This window comes from Microtus ochrogaster, chromosome 21 (genome assembly GCF_000317375.1).
Source record: "Microtus ochrogaster isolate Prairie Vole_2 chromosome 21, MicOch1.0, whole genome shotgun sequence".
In the NCBI taxonomy this organism is placed as follows: domain Eukaryota; kingdom Metazoa; phylum Chordata; class Mammalia; order Rodentia; family Cricetidae; genus Microtus; species Microtus ochrogaster.
The window spans coordinates 45,113,615-45,127,803 of record NC_022022.1 but is presented as its reverse complement, the minus strand read 5'-3'; the positions used below and the strand labels follow the sequence as shown (position 1 = coordinate 45,127,803).

Here is a 14,189-nt window from a genome sequence, read left to right as displayed (position 1 = left end):
TAGAATCTGCTGTACAAATGGCCAACTCTAGAATCTGCTGTACAAATGGCCAACTTTAGAATCTGCAACGAATAAATATTTTCCTATCACAGATGCATGACAGTTAGGATTGGCTTTGCCACATGAGTTTACATGCAGCGAGCCCACAGTAGAGCTCACTTATTATGTTTTCCTGTTAAAAAAAAAAAGCCCAGTGAATAGTATGGTCTGTCCAAGAACACAGGATGGAGAAGTCAACACACTTACTAATACTGGGGCATTTTTCTGAAACGAACATTCTAGATCCAGACTCCTCCAAGAAAACAAACAATAATGTATAGAAATAATAAAATTTCTAAGCAAATCTATTAGCTCTCTAGAAGTTAGCAACTAGGATATATATATATATATATATATATATATATTACCATCTTTAGATAGCTGTTTGTGAGTTGGGAGTTTTCCATTTTCCCAAACCACAGATACAGGCTGTGTTGAAACAATGAGGGCCAGCCCTAGTTATTATTACCTTTTTCTTGGACACGTGTGACAGGGATCAGCAAAACCTCAGAGCCCAAATGATGTTAGCCAAGAGGCACATTTCTAGGAAGAGCCCAAATGGGAAGGGGTAGCATATAACATAAAATTTCTGAGTTGGAAGCAGACATGACAAGACCATGCCCTATTCACGACTAAAGGAAGCCCGTGTGAAGCAGAGCAGAGGCGGATGAGCATGGTGCCTCTGGGCAGATGAAGAGAGATAAAAAGAGGGGTAAGGGCCCTTGGGTCATCAGAATGTGTCACACAAAAAAATGAAGCGAGCACAGATGCCCAGAGATCAGGACTGTACAGTCAGGAGCTCAGATCCTCACCTCTTCCTCCAAGTGTAGGTGGGGTATATGGCTCCCATAGTTGCTGTTGTAGAGGCAGGGGGAGATAGTTGGGTCAACATTTCAACTCTTAACATCTATGTCTCAAATACAAGAACAATCAAGTTTGGAAAATAAACACTACTACAGTTTAAATCACATATTGACCCACATACACCACTAATGGGAGACTTCAATTCCACTCGCATTAATAGACAGATCATTCAGACAAAAACTAAACAGAGAAATACTGAAATTAATAGACATTATAAACCAAAAGGACCTAACAGATATTTAAAGAACATTTCACCCAAATATAAAAGTATATACCTTTAAGTCGGCACTTCATGGAACTTTTTCCAAGACTGACTATATACTCAGTCAAAAAGCAAGTCTCAACAGATACAATAAAGCTGAAATAACTTCCATATCTCATTAAACCACCATGGATTAAACTTAATATCAACAACAATAGAAACAAGAGAAGTCTACAAACTTATGGAAACTAAACAAATCCATATTGGATGAAAAATGGGTTAAGATAGAAATAAAGAAAGAGATACAAAGTCTTTCTAGAATTCAAGGGAGATGAATACACCACATGCCCAAACTTATGGCACATAGTGAAAGCAGTGCTAAGAGAAAATTTCACAGACTAAGAAATTTAGAATTAGAGATCTCATACTAGCAACTTAACAATACATACAGGTACAACACGAAGTAATCACACTCGAGAGGAGTAGACAGCAAGAAATAATCAAAGGGCTGAAATCAATAGATTATAGATATAAAAACAATTAAAAACAGGATACAGTTCTAAACAGATACTTCTCAATAGAGGAAACTCAAATGGCTTAAAGAGATGTTCAACACCTTAGCCATCAGGGAAATTTTAATCAAGACTACTTTGAGATTCCATCTTTCACTTGTTAGAATGACTAAGATCAATAAAATAAATGAAAGATCATGCCACTGAGCATGGGGAGTAATTCATTGCTGGAGTAAGTGCAAACTTGTACGGCCACTATGGAAATCAGTAAAGTGGTTCTTCAGAATGACAGGACTCAATCTTCCTTAAGACCCAGATATGTCACTATTGGCCATAGACCCAAAAGGTCCTTCAAGCCTACTACAAGGACAGTTGCTTGATGTTCATTGTGGCTTTATTCATCATAGCTAGAAACCAAAAACAATCTATATGTCCCTTAACCAAAGAATGGATAAAGGAAACATGGTACATTTGCACATTGGAGTATTACTCAACGGAAAAAAGACATCATAAAATTTACAAGCAAATGGATGGAACTAGAAACAATCATCTTGAGTGAGGTAACTGAGATCCAGAAAAATAATTATGGCATGTATTCACTTATTAGTGGATATTAACCATGAAATAAATGATAGCCAAGGTACATTTGTATATCTATAGATGTTAGGCAAATAGTGGGTCAAGGGTGTAAACAGGGATTTCCTCAGAAGGGGGAAATAGAATAGATTTTATGGGCAGACTTGTGGCAGGTGAGGGCAGGAGGGGTGAATCATATAGGAGGAGATACAGTGAAGGAAGTGATTGTGGGGAATGATGGCTGGGATTGAGGGCATTTTAAGGGTGGTGTGTAAGCCTATAGCAATGGAACCTTCTGGAATCTATGAAGGTGATCCAAGAGAGGCCCAGTAATAGGGGATACAGAGTCTGAACTGGTCATCTCTTGAGGCCAAGGGAGACTATCAGTGGTGGGACTAAGTTATATTCAATTAAGTTGTTGGCCAAAAGAGCCCCCTGGAAATCCACAAACAACATGGGCAATTGCTAAGATGAAAAGTTGTGCTCACCAGACCGATAGCAGAGTCCCATTGCTGAAGGCAACACTTACACAATTCACTGAGCGTGGAGAAGCCGAGTTGGTGCCTACATTGAGTCCTTATCACTACACTACAGTCTCTTTGGTGTGGGAAGGTACTATGCCATCTGCTGAAAAGAAACATGGACACCAATCCATCCACAGAGCCTTTGACCCACAATCTACCCTGCCTTTAAAATATGCTAGAGTAATTCTGGCACAGAACTTGTGTGAATAGCAAACCAATAACTTATTTGACATAAGGCCCACTTCATGAGCAGGCACTTATACCCAAACCCAACACTGATTGGGTAATCAAAAGCCAGATATACTAAATATCCACTAGACCTTGGGTGAAACCAAATGCTACTGATATATATACATATATACATATATATATGCATATATATATTATGAATAAAACAACAAAACCAAATCAGAATATTTTTTCATTATTTTTCCTTCTCCTAGGAGATACTTACTCCCCCACAACACCCCAGCATGTATGCACACCCACACCCCAGCATGTATGCAGGCACAACAGAACCTAGCTCACACGTGCCCTTCCCCGTCCCTCAGGCACCTCTGTGAACTGACTCTGCTGATGGGCAGAGGACCTAGGTGCTTCCCCTGTGGAGGAGGACGCAGCATCCTGAACCCTAACTGCCTGTGAGAGCAGCAGATTCCCACCCTTCATGTTCCTCTCATTGTAAAAGCTCTCTGGGCTCCATTTGCTCTGAGCAGTTTCAATTTCCTGCCAGCATGGTGGCACGATTTGCTGGCATTTCCTTTGTAATACTTTCCATCAAGAGCCTAATGAGTGGCTGAGTTCTGGCTGGTGATAAGCCAGAGGCTGCTGGGAAGGTGCCAAGAGGCCCCTGCGCTCCGCAGAACGCCCCTGCCTCACCTTCCTCCTGCTGACAGCCTTGGAGGCATGAGAGTAGGAAACGGTTCTTTTGCTGGGAGAGCTCTGACAAACCGAGAGCAAGTCGAGGAAGGAACCATGAACGCCAGGGAGTTCTCTGCAACCCTGGTTAAAAGGAGTGAAGGAGAAACATCCCCTTGTGAACATCGCCAATCCACTCACCAACCCGAACCCTTGACAGTGGACAGAGAGACACTAAAGTCACACTAAGACATGTTCAGACATAACCAATCTTCCACTAATCAAATAAAACATTTTCCTATAGCTAAGACTTTTGGGTCTGCGCTCAAATGTCTTTAACAGAGGGTAGGTGGCTGTGTCGGTAGCTCCATTATAACAACAGGCGGCACTTTCGGAGCTTTAGTGCTGGGTCGGGGGGACGGTAATCTTCTTAACTTTCACCCTATTGCATAGTTATTTTACTTTCTAGGTGTGTGAGGCTCTGCATCCGTCTCCAGAGATGTTAGGACAACAGCCTGGTAACACACCATGGCCATGGACACAGCTGAGACTTCGTGGCTCTTGAGGAAGAAAATTTTTCTTCTCATAGGATCTCTCCTATATTAGAGCATTATTATAGCATCTCACCATCCTTGCTTGCTCAACTAGGAGTTGAATGAATGCTGCTTCCATTTCGTGCCTGAGTATTATTTTAAGAACTATCTGTGGCCAGATCCTCCACACTCACAATCTTGGGGCTGGTACACCCTCACCCCATCAATAGGGCCAGTTCTACTGTGATACCCAGAGGAGGTACAGGGCCTAATTTCTCAAGTGTTGCAGCTGGTAAGGGGGAGGAAGGAACTTCCTCACCCATTTTAGGTGGCAGGGGCACTGGGGAGGAATCCTTCCCTTGCCCTTGCCATCACATGGCAGATGAGGGGGTGTGGCCAGTCTCTTCATGCTCGAACTATGGCCTTCCTCGGCACATGAAGATGCTTTCTGTATTGCTCACTGCTTCCCCTCAGTTCCTAGCTCAGCACCATTGCAGACTAGCTGCCAATGCATCTCCGGGAGGGAACACAGTATAGGGACGAGAGCTACACTGCTGAAATGCAGATCTTCCTTCCTTTTATAGCAATGCTATTTATCAGTAAAGGAAAATACATCTCTTGTTTACACCATACACATTATTTTTATTTTATTTAGCCCAACTTGAGGAAGAAAAGCAGAAGATGCTGTGAGTGGGTCTCTCTGCAATGTCCTGCTGCAGCCTGGGGTGGGGTTAGGGAAGGCTATGGGATCAGTTACAAGCTGAACTTGAACGCCGAGTTGAGTTGATTAAGCAAAGAGAGAAAATGATTCTGGCCAGAGTAAGAATGGCCGGTCCAACTGTTTGTTTACTTGAATATGAGGACTGTCGTAGCTTTGCCATTGGCACAGCGTAGAGTTATCCTTGAGGAATCGCCTAGCTCAGATTGGTCTATGGGCACATCTGTGGAGGATTGTCTTGATTGTCAGCTGGTGCAGAAGGACCTAATTCTGTGAGTGGCACCATCCTTAATGCAATGATCCTGGGCTGAATAAGGAAGTCAGCTAAGCATGAACCTGGAATCAAGGCAGAGAGCAAGCCAGCAAAGTGTGAAACAAGAAGCCACAAAAGCCTATTAGCCAGTTTATTAAGGGGTGCAATGAAAAGACAAACACACAGACCCAGAACAAAGCAGATGCTGACGCTGATCCAGCTGCCTTCTCCTGCCGTTGTGCCTAGGGTCAAGAGCACCATCTGCAAGTTGCCTCTTCTCCACTTGCTCCAGCTCTGATCACACCAAGAGAACAAGCATGTGCTCCTTCCCTGGTTTATCAGGTCACTACTCAGAGAAAACCACGCCCATGGCAAGTCAATCAAATCTCATTGGCTAAACTGATTGAGTTCCCACAACAGAAGCCTGCTACATCCTGACTTCTGCTCTGACTGTGCTATGAAACCGCACAAACAAGGCTTCTGTTGTTTGCATTCTCTACATTCTTAGCTTTCAAGCCCTCATGGTAGAAGCTCATTGAGCTTCGAACATTCAATGTCTTTCCTGAGTCGTGGACACTCCCACAGTCCTTCCGCGAAACAGCACGGTCCATCGCAGCCACATTCCATTCCTGGAGCCCATTTCTATTCTAGTGTTCTTTCTGATGCTCTGATGAAACACTCTACCAAAAAGCAATGTGTGGAGGAGAAGTTTGCTTGGCTTGCACTTCTAGGCCACAATCCATCACTGAGGGCTGCCCTCTGGCATGCCAACAGGTCTATCTAATATAGGCAATTCCTCCAGAGACTTCCCTCTCAGAAGACTCCAGACTGTGTCAAGTTGAAAATTAAAGCTAACACTGACAGGAACTCTGCAGTTAAGTCAGCTCTCCTACTGGTAGACACAGCTACAAAAGCAATAGAATAGTGATAGGATTCCTGAAAACATCTCTCACGAGACCCCAGTGATGGTGCATGGAACAGATTGCTATGGCTAATGGCTTCTTCAACAAGTTTGCCCTGAACTTCTGTTAGGAGTCAGCTGCTGAATTTAACTTGTTTTGGAAGACGCAGACTAACAGCTCCCAAAACTTGTTATATGGAAGCTGGAAATATATTAGAGATGAATTGTTTTAGGGTGAATGGAAGCAGAGATAGAGTATACAGGTAACAAAACAACACATTAAAAGGGGGCATTGATGAGGCTGGGATGCCAGACAAGACCTGAGGATTCACTATGCATTGGGGAAACTTTGCAGAGTGACTCATGCATCCAGCATTTCTTGCTTCTGTTCTTCCCTAACCTCGATCCCTTAGCTACTTTTTATGGGCTAGAATCTGTGGGAACTCATGACTATGAGATTTCATTACCGTTAGAGAGTACATGATACCACATTTACTATAAATAATTCACACCATACCCCACCTGTCAGAAGGAATAAACAAAGCATGTATCTCAGGACAGGAACCTCTATTTTTATTGTTTTGCTCACTTACTACTAATTCTCCAACCCCTGCTTCTTGTCACTGTGAATTATGGCACCTCTGCCATATATAAATATTGCATTGTGGGTAATTAAATATTGGGGAAGGTGCCTCTGTAAATTACTTTAACTGGTGTCAGCTCCAAAGCAATCAGAAGGTTTTAGTTCTGTTTCTACTTTGGGTTATTTTCTGACCCAAACAGCCTGACATAAAAGAGTACTTTTCTTTGTCAAAGGCAGCCTTTTCAAATTTAACTGCCAGACAAGCCATTGAACTACGGGTTCAATTCTAATTGGCTGAGATCTTTTCGTTTGGCAGTTTCATCTTTAATGCAATGGATGTAGGATTATGTGCAGATCTTTTCAATGGCTTTTCCATACTGGTGCTTAGGGCAGAGGATTTGAACATAAGCAGGCTGCTGGCTATTTCTTCTGGACAATTTAAATTGATTCATACAAGTTCTTTGTACCCCAGGGAAAGGGCAGAGCAAATCCACGAGGGACTGCTATCTCTTCACTTTCAGACAGAATTGTAGAAAGAGGAGGAGGGAGTCCTGGGAAGGAGGAGCACTCTAAATACTGTAAAATTGGAGCTTAGTTCAGTCTAGCCAAACATGGTTAATTCTCAACAGTAGATTTCAGTGCAGAACTGAGCTCACTAGGGATTTGATCTTGGTCTCCACGGGATAAAAGTTTCATCTCTATAGACAACATCCATCCTATATGGTCCCACAAAACCAGGGTGAATCAACTCTTCAGAACATATTCCAAAAGAAGAAATGACTTTTCTAAAACCTTAAAACACCCCTGGAGTTACTGTATCAGAATATTGCAGTGACGGCTCACTAAAATTTACTTTGCATCCAGTAAAATAGCTTAGCGTCATTACATCACGAGTGGTATTGGGAAAGGTGAAATACTGTTCTTCTTTATTCATTAACCAATAAAAGCAACACATACAGCAGGACTTCCCACACCATTTTTCTCTGAATTTGTCGAATGTAGATGGACTAGACATTGTCGACATATTTATTGTCTGTCTATACTGTATATAGTCATTGTACTTATTTAGTTTTCTTATTTAGCCTTCCTAATTTTTTTTTGGCAAAAAGGGGAAATATAGTGGCATTTCCAATGTAGTTTAATAAATAAAGACTGGTGCTGTGGGAGCCCCTTCAGCCACTAGCCTTTAAAATACCAGCCCACTTGGGCTTGGTCTCTTATACTATAATTCCTGAGGTGAAGCATGTGCTTACTCTCTGTCTTGCTTCTGGCTGCTGGATTCAGTTCCTGTTCCCCATTTGTGCAGAGGACTCCGATCTAGGACTGTGATCTGTGAGTCTCCCCTAAATAAATAAACATTTATTATACATAATTCTAAACTACTGTGAGATTATTTTGTAACTTCCTTCATTATCTGGCACCTCACATTTTGTGGCCCGAATTTATAAAAAAAAAAAAAAGCTGTTTGTCTGAGGCTTTTTAGCTACCAGTTAAGGCCAGGGCTGGAATTGGAATTCCAGTTCTAGGGATTGGAACCCAAACCCAGTTACCTGGGTTCAGGAGAAAAACTAATCTTCCCATATGTCCCAGGTTAGCTTCAGAGATGGAAAATACACAGACTCTCTGGATACTGTATGTTATTGCATTGTCTTTGAACTGTTTGACTGATGAGGAAGGAGCAATAGCTGCTAAAGGACATTTGATTATAAATGCTGCTGGCTTAATTTTGAAAATGTCTTGACTTCAAAATTTAAGTCAAAATATATGTTACTTTGGAGAAGAGGTTTTGTTTTTGTTTCTACAGGAAATGAGAGGCTGTAGATTCATTCTTGGTTAAGAAAAATCAGGTTTGATCAAGAAAGACCCCTGAAAATTCTCCAGTAGGAGAAGATGGCCCAGATGGTCCAACATTTCAGAGGACCTCTGTCAGAGTTTCCCCTGAGTTTTGAATCTAGAATAGCTTCACGACTGCTGACTGAGATGATCAAGCCTCATAGAATATTCCAGACAAAACTTGACCATAATCCCAAATTTTCTGTAGGTCCTCAAAATATTATCAGTGCCCCCAATAAGCAGGAAGTAGCCTGGAAAACCTACACCCCATTCCTCCCCAAAATGGATTGTGGATATTTTTCTTTGTTTAGTATGTTACTTACACATTGTTATGAATAATGGGCAGGAAAAAAAACTAAACAAAGTAAATTAGATTCAGAGTTCTTGTTTTTAAAAAGAAGTCAGGGGAGTGCTGTGGGGCAATGGTCTTGGATCCTGTAAATATTTGTCTCTTGTACTTGTTCAATAAAATGCTGATTGACCAGTAGCTAATCAGGAAATATAGGTGGGGTGACCAGAACAGAACAATTCTGGGAAGAAGAAAAGCTCAGTCTATAGTCCTCACCCAGACGCAGAGGAAGCAAGATGAGAATGCCTCACTGATAAAAGGTACCAGGCCATGTGGCTGACACAGACAAGAATTAAGGGTTAATGTAGATAGAATAGTTAGTAAGAAGCCTGATCTAATAGGCCATCCAGTTTATAATTAATGTAGACCTCTGTGTGTTCCTTTGGGACTGAACTGCGACCAGAATGGGCAGGACAGAAACATCTATCATCACCTGACAAACCAGAATGAATCTGTCTCTAAACACTTCTGTCCTGTGAGAAAGAATTCTGTATAGGCCTCACTGTTTCCTCAAGTTTGCATTGCTTGCAGAAGAATACTTTTTGAAAGTCGTAATTAATTTGGTGAGTCCTTTGACATGGGACAAAAGAAAGCATATCTCTTCTGAAAACAATCAGAAACTTTGTCCTGCTTGATGTGGGAATGATTTCTTATTAATAAAAAAACTGTCTAGGCCCATTTCATAGGCCAACCCTTAGGTAGGCAGAGAAAAGAGAACAGGATGCTGGGAGAAAGAATTTGAGTCAGTGAGTCGCCATGATTGTCCCACTGCAGACAGATGCAGGTTAAGATCATTCCTGGTAAGCCGGCTCGTGGACTACACAAAATAATAGAAATGGGTTAGATCAATATGTAAGAGCTAGCCAATAAAAGGCTGGAACTAATGGGTCAGGCAGTGATTAAAAGAATACAGTTTCCGTGTAATTATTTTGGGGCATAAGCTAAGCTAGCCATGTGGGCGGCAGGGTGCTGGGGACGCAGCCCCGCCGCTCTTATTTCAACAGAGTGGCGCCCAACGTGGTATGATATAGGTATAAATAATTTACATTGGTATGGATTTTAAGGTCAATTTTGTTATATGTATATGTATTTCTTGATCTTGATTAAGGTATTGTGATTGTGTAGTTCATTTTTTAAAATGTAATGTATAACTAGGAAATATAGGTTGTTAATGGATAATCATTGATAATAATCAAGCTTGTAGTCATGTTAGTTAGATTTTCTATATATATATCGAGATATATTTCAGTTAGATAGGCATTCTTCATATCTTTCAAAGACTGCAGAATATGGCATTTTAAATGTTTTAATAAATTAGGATTATTCATGACAATGAGACATGTCTGCTCCTGGCAGCACCAATCTACTTCAGGAAGAAGATGGGCATCGAAGAGGATCCTTATGGACGTTGATAGCCATTTGGGCAAGAAACTGTTCTTGCCTGGACTGTTGCATAAACTGGACACAGAGAACCCACAGAGAGAGGACTGCTGAACTTGCCAAAAGGTGAGATGGTCTTTCGGGGTTCCTGATTCATGAAAGAGTCTGCGAGACATTCTACAGGACACAACAGAAAGTGACTAAACTATCTTTGGGATTTTCCTGCTTGATAAAAATGTCTGCTGTATACTATGGGCCTGTAGGCTAAAGATGGATGCCCCAACGGTACAAAAGAACTTTGGGTGACTGTTTAGGCAGCGAGATGTCTCTGTCATTTCTAGAGTTTGGATTTCTTGTTTACTTAGGAAGTATTATATCCTTCTGGAGTCTTTGATGGAGTTAAAAAATAAATAGATAATGATGGAGTTAAAAAATAAATAGATAGTTTTAGTTTTCCTTAGTTATGATAAAAGATAAAATAGATATAAATATTGTAACTATAATTCTTGCTTGATAACTGTTTTGTTATTTGTAATTTTCCTATGTTAAAGTTAAAGCCTTCCTTTTTTTGTTTAAACAGAAAAAGGGGAAATGATGTGGGAATGATTTCTTATTAATAAAAAAACTGTCTAGGCCCATTTCATAGGCCAACCCTTAGGTAGGCGGAGAAAAGAGAACAGGATGCTGGGAGAAAGAATTTGAGTCAGTGAGTCGCCATGGTTGTCCCACTGCAGACAGATGCAGGTTAAGATCATTCCTGGTAAGCCGGCTCGTGGACTACACAGATTAATAGAAATGGGTTAGATTAATATGTAAGAGCTAGCCAATAAGAGGCTGGAACTATTGGGGCCAGGCAGTGATTAAAAGAATACAGTTTCCGTGTAATTATTTCGGGTATAAAGCTAGCCGTGCAGGCGGCCGGGTGCTGGGGATGCAGCTCCGCTGCTCCTAATTCAACACCTGCTGACAGCACTAACAAGGCCACTTCAGTCTTCACAGAGCACACGAAAACAATGCCCCAGAAAATAGCAACAATGCCATCTTGCTGGTCTGACTTGCTCTACCCACAACATATGCAAACCATCCGTCTGTCTCCTGAGCACTGACATTCCGTTTGCTAACATTCACAGGAATTATGGGAATCCATGCTGGTTCCTGGTACATTAGCTGGACAGAGAGAGGTGACAGACAGGACCGGTTCTGGAGAGACGAGTGGGCAGGCCCACTGAACTCCAGGGTTTCTGCCATAAAAAAGTCTCAGGAGCTGCGCAATGATTTATTGTTTTGTAAGGAGTAGATTCAAACGGAAACTGTAATAAATAAAGCCAGATTTCGACTATCACTCTCAATCAACTGAAAACAAACAAAGTCAAGCCCACTGAAGAGATAGCTTCAACAGCAATTTCAGAGCTGCCTTCTGGAAGACAAATGCTTGCTAAACACAACTCCTCTGAATCTCACAGTCCTTGAGAAAGGCTGTCTAATAGTTCATGAACAAACATGATCTGCGGAGCAACAGGAACCCAGCGAGGCCTCCAAGCTTCAGGCTATGGAATATTCCCCAACTGATGCTTACATAGAGAACAACTTAGAGCCTTTTAGTGCAAAACACAAGGTCATGATACCTTCCAGAAGTTCATTCATATCCAACAAAGCATGCACACTGTACACTCTAAGTGAATTCCATGGCATGGTATTCTTAAAAAGCTCTAAGCACATTTCAAGGATTGTAGAATACCTAAATGAGTTGTGATGGTGCCATGACACACGGCACTAGGCAGTGATATAAATGGATGGGCTACAGCTGCTGGTAAAGAGATGGGTTGATCTATCAAATCATTGACCAACAGAAACCAGATGTAGTAGAATATACCATAACAGTCTAGTCCATAAATCAGAACAGGAGGCTGTGGTACACTTCTTGGAGAGAGATTGGAAGAGAAGGTCAGTAGCATTTCTGGGGTTTGAGAGCTGGTACATTTTTCATCTGGGTTCTGGGTGGGTGTGAGAATTCACTGAGCTGTGTGGACAGGACTTGTGCAAGGATCTATGATGTTGCCTGTTTCATCATTGGTTTATTGACTCACCTATCTGAAAGTAATCCTGATAATTTTCACTATCAATCTTCAGCGCTGTGGGTTTTTTTTTCTGTCGCTCTGTTTCTGAGGTTGCAGTAGTTCCCTGCTTTCATCCTTCAAACTTCCTGTCTCCTTTTGATAATGGACTTTACCCTATTTCAGGCACAAAATCCTTTTAGATCAACTTGGCAGGCTGAAAAAGCCTACAGCTTGGTAATTTTGCTTGTCAGCATGATGTTTGAGGATTCTCACATTAAAAATGATAAACCTATTTTTATGTATACTTTAAACATCTAAAAAAATGCAAAGAAGAAACCAGAAGAGGGAGATCAAATAGGGAGGGGGATGGAAGAGAAGGGTGAAGAAGGGAATATGAGGGGGGGCAGCTGAGACTAAAGGCCGTGAGAAAAACCACACGGAAACCTACTATGTGAATGCTTTCTAAAATATCTACATATATGGAAGGAATCTAAGTTAAGACACCAAATAATAGGGGGAAATGACCTCAATAGGCATCCAAAGCACCAACTAAAACCTCTAGTGTCACGAACTAGTTACATCTTGTTGAGTGGTTTGTCAAAGGGGTCTCATGGAAACCCCCAAATATCACATTTTATTGCCAAGGTTACTAGTTATATTTTATAACACAGTAGTGAGGCCTTATGGCTACGGGTAATACTTACTTATGCCATCCAACATAGAAACATCAAGCTTTTGCCCAAATAGAAGTTTCATATTTCTAACTAGTACCCATGGTGCTTTAAGGTACTCTACTGGAGGGGGAAGCTAATCACCAATTCCCCAAGCTACAAACCCTGTGACCTGCATCAGTGACTTGTCTGCAATATAAATACATCTAATCATAGTACAAATGTTAAGATATTTTAGTTGGATTTAAGGCTCATTCCATGAGATGAAGCCCATACCTGACATGGCTTTAGTGACTGAAGAACTTGACGCTAGATAGGTCATGGGCCCATGGGGAACCTACTACTGTCATTACTTCTAATGACATATGGTTATGCGCATAGATCAGTGCCTTTTCCTACTCACCAGAGAAGCCTCTTGATGAGGAAGATTGAAATTAACAATGGAAATGCGTCCATTACCGCTGGTTGTTGTGCAGAGAGTGAGAGATTTGAGCACTCAGCCCTAAATGGAATGTCTTTATCAAGCTCCTCCCCTCATACCCTAACCATCCATACAGAAGAGGGAACAGAAAGATTGCAAGATCCAGAGGTGATGGGTGACTACAAGAAAGCAGGGAATTCCAGACACACATATGCACTCAGAGGTTACAGCAGCTCACACGGAACCTGCACAGGTTCAAGCTAGACAAGTTCACAGCCCTGAGAGGAGGAGGACGACACAGGGTTACACCCCTAACCAAGAAGGTATGTGCAATTGATACACAGTTGTAAAGGGGAAACAGGTTTTCTCCAGTTGAGAAATTGGGTATATGAACCACGCTTCCGGACAGGCCCTAGGATACTTACTACCCACCTCTGTGTATGACCTAAATCCTTGAAACTACGGAGCAACCCCTTTTGATGAGTGTGAACAGCCCCTTGGCTTCAGCCACCCCACAGGCCGGGTGTGGCATCACATCACACCAGAGACCTACATCAGAGGTGCCCTACATGGCTGTAAGCAGCCTGACTGATGTCCCCATCAATGCATTTGGAAAATGTTGCAGTTATGACTTTATTTTGTCCCGTGTCTACAAAAAAAACTTGATGAAACTATTACCACATTGGAATATGGTATTTGGGATAAAATAAATCTGTGTTTCTGGGTCATGGCAACTCTGTTTGGTTCTGGAATAAATTCTCTTATTCCTTTTAATGTGAGAACTGTGTGTTTGGTGTATTTTTTCCTTTGCTTTCTTGTAACACTGATGTTCTTAGTAGGGTTTAAACTGACAAATGTTCCTTCTCTCTCTCTCTCCCTCTCTCTCTCTCTCTCTCTCTCTCTCTCTCTCTCTCT

The 14,189-nt window shown here is 41.6% G+C and overlaps 1 protein-coding gene across 1 annotated transcript in view; it reads right to left on the bottom strand.

The window, feature by feature from the left end:
* Positions 1-14,189, bottom strand: part of LOC101993063 (serine/threonine-protein kinase TNNI3K) — a 218,983-nt gene that overhangs the window by 134,015 nt on the left and 70,779 nt on the right. The gene's annotated exons all lie outside the window — the stretch shown is intronic.